Raw genomic sequence first — 7500 nt, forward strand, 5'->3', positions numbered from 1 at the left:
GGGCCTCCGGGGTCGGAGCCCAGGCACCCCGCCGAGGGGTGGTCGTCCCGGGCCAAGGCGGCGGGAGCCCGGGCAGGACTCCGCGGGGCAGGCCGGGCGGGAGTTCCAGGAGCCCGGCCGCGATTCCGACTTCTCCCCGGTGCCCTGCCCGGAGGCCGGGCAGGTCCGGGGGCCTTCGGCGCGGGCGGCGGGCTGCTCCCGCGGGGGAGACGAGCCGTGCTGGGCCCCGGGAGGGAGGCCCGGGGTCGACCTGGCGCCGGGGCTCCGGCCCTGGAAGTCCCGATGAGGTTTTTCAAACGGCCCGTGCCCGGGCCTTCGCTCCAGGAGGGCGGACACTTTCGGCGGTTGCCCCCGGTGGCTGGGCCGGGTGCCGCATCTACAATATTGCCAGGAAAGGTCCGCGGAGATTTTCGGGGACACGGTTTTCGGGACCCTAGTTGCCCATCTTGGGTTCCAGGAGGTCGGGCAGGGGTACCTCCGGGACCGGACCGTGCTGCAGGAGGGGCTCAACCCCGGGTTTGGCTCCATGTCGACTGGAGCTCCGGCCCAGGGGCGGGCCGGGCGAGAGTTCCAGGAGCCCGGCCGCGATTCCGGCTTCTCCCCGGTGCCCTGCCCGGAGGCCGGGCAGGTCCGGGGGCCTTCGGCGCGGGCGGCGGGCTGCTCCCGCGGGGGAGACGAGCCTCTCTGGGGCCCGGGAGGTTGGCCCTGGGTCGACCTGGCGCCGGGGCTCGGGCTCCGGAAGTCCGTATGAGGTTTTTCAAACGGGCCTTGCCCGGGCCTTCGCTCCAGGAGGGCGGACACTTTCGGCGGTTGCCCCCGGCGGCTGGGCCGGGTGCCGCATCTACAATATTGCCAGGAAAGGTTCGCGGAGATTTTCGAGGACACGGGTTTCGGGACCCTAGATGCCCATCTTGGGTTCCAGGAGCTCGGACGGAGGAACCTCCGGGGCCGGACCGTTCCGAAGGAGGGGGTCAAAACCGAGTTTGGCTCCATGTCGACTGGAGCTCCGGCCCCGGGGCGGGCCGGGCGGCCTGCCCGGCGAGAGTTCCAGGAGCCCGGCCGCGATTCCGGCTTCTCCCCGGTGCCCTGCCCGGAGGCCGGGCGGGCCCGGGGGCCTTCGGCGCGGGCGGCAGGCGGCTTCCGCGGCGGAGACGAGCCTCTCTGGGGCCCGGGAGGTGGGCCCTGGGTCGACCTGCCGCCGGGGCTCGGGCTCCGGAAGTCCGTATGAGGTTTTTCAAACGGGCCTTGCCCGGGTCTTCGCTCCAGGAGGGCGGACACTTTCGGCGGTTGCCCCCGGCGGCTGGGCCGGGTGCCGCATCTACAATATTGCCAGGAAAGGTTCGCGGAGATTTTCGAGGACACGGGTTTCGGGACCCTAGATGCCCATCTTGGGTTCCAGGAGGCCGGACGGAGGAACCTCCGGGGCCGGACCGTGCTGCAGGAGAGGTTCAACCCCGAGTTTGGCTCCATGTCGACTGGAGCTCCGGCCCGGGGGGCGGGCCGGGCGGCCTGGCCGGGCGAGAGTTCCAGGAGCCCGGCCGCGATTCCTACTTCTCCCCGGTGCCCTGCCCGGAGGCCGGGCGGGTCCGGGGGCCTTCGGCGCGGGCAGCGGGCTGCTCCCGCGGGGGAGACGAGCCGCCCTAACGCCCGGGAGGGAGGCCCGGGGTCGACCTGGCTCCCGAGCTCCGGCCCTGGAAGTCCGTATGAGGATTTTCAAACGGGCCGTGCCCGGGCCTTCGCTCCAGGAGGCCGGACACTTTCGGCGGTTGCTCCCGGCGGCTGGGCCGGGTGCCACATCTACAATATTGCCAGGAAAGGTCCGCGGAGATTTTCGGGGACACGGTTTTCGGGACCCTAGATGCCCATCTTGGGTTCCAGGAGGTCGGACGGAGGAACCTCCGGGGCCGGACCGTGCTGCAGGAGAGGTTCAACCGCGAGTTTGGCTCCATGTCGACTGGAGCTCCGGCCCAGGGGCGGGCCGAGCGGCTTGGCCGGGCGAGAGTTCCAGGAGCCCGGCCGCGATTCCTACTTCTCCCCGGTGCCCTGCCCGGAGGCCGGGCGGGTCCGGGGGCCTTCGGCGCGGGCAGCGGGCTGCTCCCGCGGGGGAGACGAGCCGTGCTGGGCCCCGGGAGGGAGGCCCGCGGTCGACCTGGCGCCTGGGCTCCGGCCCTGGAAGTCCGTATGAGGTTTTTCAAACGGGCCTTGCCCGGGCCTTCGCTCCAGGAGGGCGGACACTTTCGGCGGTTGCCCCCGGTGGCTGGGCCGGGTGCCGCATCTACAATATTGCCAGGAAAGGTTCGCGGAGATTTTCGGGGACACGGATTTCGGGACCCTAGATGCCCATCTTGGGTTCCAGGAGGTCGGACGGAGGAACCTCCGGGGCCGGACCGTGCTGCAGGAGGGGGTCAAAACCGAGTTTGGCTCCATGTCGACTGGAGCTCCGGCCCGGGGGGCGGGCCGGGCGGGCAGGCCGGGCGAGAGTTCCAGGAACCCGGCCGCGATTCCGGCTTCGACCCGGTCGACTGCACGGCGGGCGTGCAGGCCGGGGGGCGACTCGCAGGGGCCCTTCCAGGCTGCGGGGCCCAGCGGTTGGAGCCCGGCTACCCCGGCGAAGGGGCGGAAGAACCTGCACGGCGCGGCGGGAGAACCCGGCATGCTTCCGCGGGGCAGGCCGGGCAGGAGTTCCAGGAGCCCGGCCACGATTCCTACTTCTCCCCGGTGCCCTGCCCGGAGGCCGGGCGGGCCCGGGGGCCTTCGGCGCGGGCATCAGGCGGCTTCCGCGGCGGAGACGTGCCTCTCTGGGGCCCGGGAGGTTGGCCCTGGGTCGACCTGGCGCCCGGGCTCGCGCTCCGGAAGTCCGTATGAGGTTTTTCAAACGGGCCTTGCCCGGGCCTTCGCTCCAGGAGGGCGGACACTTTCGGCGGTTGCCCCCGGTGGCTGGGCCGGGTGCCGCATCTACAATATTGCCAGGAAAGGTTCGCGGAGATTTTCGGGGACACGGATTTCGGGACCCTAGATGCCCATCTTGGGTTCCAGGAGGTCGGACGGGCGAACCTGCGGGGCCGGACCGTGCTGCAGGAGGGGGTCAAAACCGAGTTTGGCTCCATGTCGACTGGCGCTCCGGCCCGGGGGGCGGGCCGGGCGGGCAGGCCGGGCGAGAGTTCCAGGAACCCGGCCGCGATTCCGGCTTCGACCCGGTCGACTGCACGGCGGGCGTGCAGGCCGGCGGCGACTCGCAGGGCCCCTTCCAGGCAGCGGGGCCCAGCGGTTGGAGCCCGGCTACCCCGGCGAGGGGCGGAAGAACCTGCACGGCGCGGCCGGAGAACCCGGCATGCTTCCGCGTGGCAGGCCGGGCAGGAGTTCCAGGAGCCCGTCCACGATTCCTACTTCTCCCCGGTGCCCTGCCCGGAGGCCGGGCGGGCCCGGGGGCCTTCGCCGCGGGCGGCGGGCGGCTTCCGCGGCGGAGACGAGCCTCTCTGGGGCCCGGGAGGTCGGCCCTGGGTCGACCTGGCGCCGGGGCTCGGGCTCCGGAAGTCCGTATGAGGTTTTTCAAACGGGCCTTGCCCGGGCCTTCGTTCCAGGAGGGCGGACACTTTCGGCGGTTGCCCCCGGCGGCTGGGCCGGGTGCCGCATCTACAATATTGCCAGGAAAGGTTCGCGGAGATTTTCGGGGACACGGATTTCGGGACCCTAGATGCCCATCTTGGGTTCCAGGAGGTCGGAGGGAGGAACCTCCGGGGCCGGACCGTGCTGCAGGAGGGGGTCAAAACCGAGTTTGGCTCCAAGTCGACTGGAGCTCCGGCCCGGGGGGCGGGCCGGGCGGGCAGGCCGGGCGAGAGTTCCAGGAACCCGGCCGCGATTCCGGCTTCGACCCGGTCGACTGCACGGCGGGCGTGCAGGCCGGGGGGCGACTCGCAGGGGCCCTTCCAGGCTGCGGGGCCCAGCGGTTGGAGCCCGGCTACCCCGGCGAGGGGCGGAAGAACCTGCACGGCGCGGCGGGAGAACCCGGCATGCTTCCGCGTGGCAGGCCGGGCAGGAGTTCCAGGAGCCCGGCCACGATTCCTACTTCTCCCCGGTGCCCTGCCCGGAGGCCGGGCGGGCCCGGGGGCCTTCGGCGCGGGCGGCGGGCGGCTTCCGCGGCGGAGACGAGCCTCTCTGGGGCCCGGGAGGTCGGCCCTGGGTCGACCTGGCGCCGGGGCTCGGGCTCCGGAAGTCCGTATGAGGTTTTTGAAACGGGCCTTGCCCGGGCCTTCGCTCCAGGAGGGCGGACACTTTCGGCGGTTGCCCCCGGTGGCTGGGCCGGGTGCCGCATCTACAATATTGCCAGGAAAGGTTCGCGGAGATTTTCGGGGACACGGATTTCGGGACCCTAGATGCCCATCTTGGGTTCCAGGAGGTCGGACGGAGGAACCTCCGGGGCCGGACCGTGCTGCAGGAGGGGGTCAAAACCGAGTTTGGCTCCATGTCGACTGGAGCCCCGGCCCGGGGGGCGGGCCGGGCGGGCAGGCCGGGCGAGAGTTCCAGGAACCCGGCCGCGATTCCGGCTTCGACCCGGTCGACTGCACGGCGGGCGTGCAGGCCGGGGGGCGACTCGCAGGGGCCCTTCCACGCTGCGGGGCCCAGCGGTTGGAGCCCGGCTACCCCGGCGAGGGGCGGAAGAACCTGCACGGCGCGGCGGGAGAACCCGGCATGCTTCCGCGGGGCAGGCCGGGCAGGAGTTCCAGGAGCCCGGCCACGATTCCTACTTCTCCCCGGTGCCCTGCCCGGAGGCCGGGCGGGCCCGGGGGCCTTCGGCGCGGGCGGCGGGCGGCTTCCGCGGCGGAGACGAGCCTCTCTGGGGCCCGGGAGGTCGGCCCTGGGTCGACCTGGCGCCGGGGCTCGGGCTCCGGAAGTCCGTATGAGGTTTTTGAAACGGGCCTTGCCCGGGCCTTCGCTCCAGGAGGGCGGACACTTTCGGCGGTTGCCCCCGGTGGCTGGGCCGGGTGCCGCATCTACAATATTGCCAGGAAAGGTTCGCGGAGATTTTCGGGGACACGGATTTCGGGACCCTGGATGCCCATCTTGGGTTCCAGGAGGTCGGACGGAGGAACCTCCGGGGCCGGACCGTGCTGCAGGAGGGGGTCAAAACCGAGTTTGGCTCCATGTCGACTGGCGCCCCGGCCCGGGGGGCGGGCCGGGCGGGCAGGCCGGGCGAGAGTTCCAGGAACCCGGCCGCGATTCCGGCTTCGACCCGGTCGACTGCACGGCGGGCGTGCAGGCCGGCGGCGACTCGCAGGGCCCCTTCCACGCTGCGGGGCCCAGCGGTTGGAGCCCGGCTACCCCGGCGAGGGGCGGAAGAACCTGCACGGCGCGGCGGGAGAACCCGGCATGCTTCCGCGGGGCAGGCCGGGCAGGAGTTCCAGGAGCCCGGCCACGATTCCTACTTCTCCCCGGTGCCCTGCCCGGAGGCCGGGCGGGCCCGGGGGCCTTCGCCGCGGGCGGCGGGCGGCTTCCGCGGCGGAGACGAGCCTCTCTGGGGCCCGGGAGGTCGGCCCTGGGTCGACCTGGCGCCGGGGCTCGCGCTCCGGAAGTCCGTATGAGGTTTTTGAAACGGGCCTTGCCCGGGCCTTCGCTCCAGGAGGGCGGACACTTTCGGCGGTTGCCCCCGGTGGCTGGGCCGGGTGCCGCATCTACAATATTGCCAGGAAAGGTTCGCGGAGATTTTCGGGGACACGGATTTCGGGACCCTAGATGCCCATCTTGGGTTCCAGGAGGTCGGACGGAGGAACCTCCGGGGCCGGACCGTGCTGCAGGAGGGGGTCAAAACCGAGTTTGGCTCCAAGTCGACTGGAGCCCCGGCCCGGGGGGCGGGCCGGGCGGGCAGGACGGGCGAGAGTTCCAGGAACCCGGCCGCGATTCCGGCTTCGACCCGGTCGACTGCACGGCGGGCGTGCAGGCCGGGGGGCGACTCGCAGGGGCCCTTCCACGCTGCGGGGCCCAGCGGTTGGAGCCCGGCTACCCCGGCGAGGGGCGGAAGAACCTGCACGGCGCGGCGGGAGAACCCGGCATGCTTCCGCGGGGCAGGCCGGGCAGGAGTTCCAGGAGCCCGGCCACGATTCCTACTTCTCCCCGGTGCCCTGCGCGGAGGCCGGGCGGGCCCGGGGGCCTTCGGCGCGGGCATCAGGCGGCTTCCGCGGCGGAGACGTGCCTCTCTGGGGCCCGGGAGGTCGGCCCTGGGTCGACCTGGCGCCCGGGCTCGCGCTCCGGAAGTCCGTATGAGGTTTTTCAAACGGGCCTTGCCCGGGCCTTCGCTCCAGGAGGGCGGACACTTTCGGCGGTTGGCCCCGGTGGCTGGGCCGGGTGCCGCATCTACAATATTGCCAAGAAAGGTTCGCGGAGATTTTGGGGGACTCGGTTTTCAGGACCCTAAATGCCCATGTTCGGTTCCAGAAAGTCGGTCAGAGGAACCTCCGGGGCAAAAGAACCGTGCCGCGCTGCCTTGTCAACCGAGCGTGGAGGCAGCGTGCCCCGATCCGGCGGGCCTGGCCGTGCGAGAGTTCCAGGCTCTGGCCCGCGATTCCGGCTCCCGCCCCCCCCCCCGGTGATGGGCTCGGAGGTCGGGCAGGCAGCGGTGCTTGCTTCCCCAGGAGTGGCGGGGCTCTCCTGACGGGGAACCGGGAGGACCTGGTGTCCGCCGTGGGACTTGGAAAACTTCTGCTCGGTTGCGTTGGGAGCGGTTAACGTGGGAGCTCCGGCCGGGAGCGGCCCGGCGGGCCAGGCCGGGGGAGAGTTCCAGGAGACCGGCCACCGCTCCGGTTTCGCCCCGGTGACCTGCCGCCCTCCCTTACGGCGTTCAGGGCAAGCCGGGGGCGCTTCCTCGGGAGCGGCGGGCTTCTCCTGCCAGAGAGCCGTGTTGACCTGGTGTCCGGCGTGGGACTTAGAAAAAAATGTCGCTGCTGGGGGGCGAGCGGTTGACCTGGGCCCGCCGGAGAGGCCTGGAAGTCCGTATGAGGTTTTTGAAATGGGCTTTGTCCGACCCTTCGATCCAGGAGGGCGGACACTTTTGGTGGTTTGCCCCGGTGGCTGGGCCGGGTGCCACATCTACAATATTGCCAAGAAAGGTTCGCGGAGATTTTCGGGGACACGTTTTTCAGGACCCTAAATGCCCATCTTCGGTTCCAGAAGGTCGGTCGGAGGAACCTCCGGGGCAAAAGAACCGTGCTGCTGCACCCGCGGGTCAAAGACGAGTCGTGTGCCCCGCTGCCGAGAGGGGGATGGCGGACACTTTGCGGTGTGAGCTCCCGGTCCGAGTCCGGTTGTCACGCCTGGCCCGAAGCCCCCGGGCCCTGGCTCCGGGCCGTGCCCCGGGCGCCGCTGCTGCGCATCGCTCGCCACGCCACGTGGCACCCCTTTGGGAGGGCCCCTCGCGGGCCGGCGGTCCGCCGCCGGTGTTCAGGTGAGGCGGTTACCTCCCCCCCCACTTCTCTTTTCCTCTCTCCGGATCGATGTGGCGACTGCGGT

The sequence above is a fragment of the Alligator mississippiensis genome, unplaced genomic scaffold (assembly GCF_030867095.1).
Source record: "Alligator mississippiensis isolate rAllMis1 unplaced genomic scaffold, rAllMis1 scaffold_40, whole genome shotgun sequence".
Taxonomy (NCBI): Eukaryota; Metazoa; Chordata; order Crocodylia; family Alligatoridae; genus Alligator; species Alligator mississippiensis.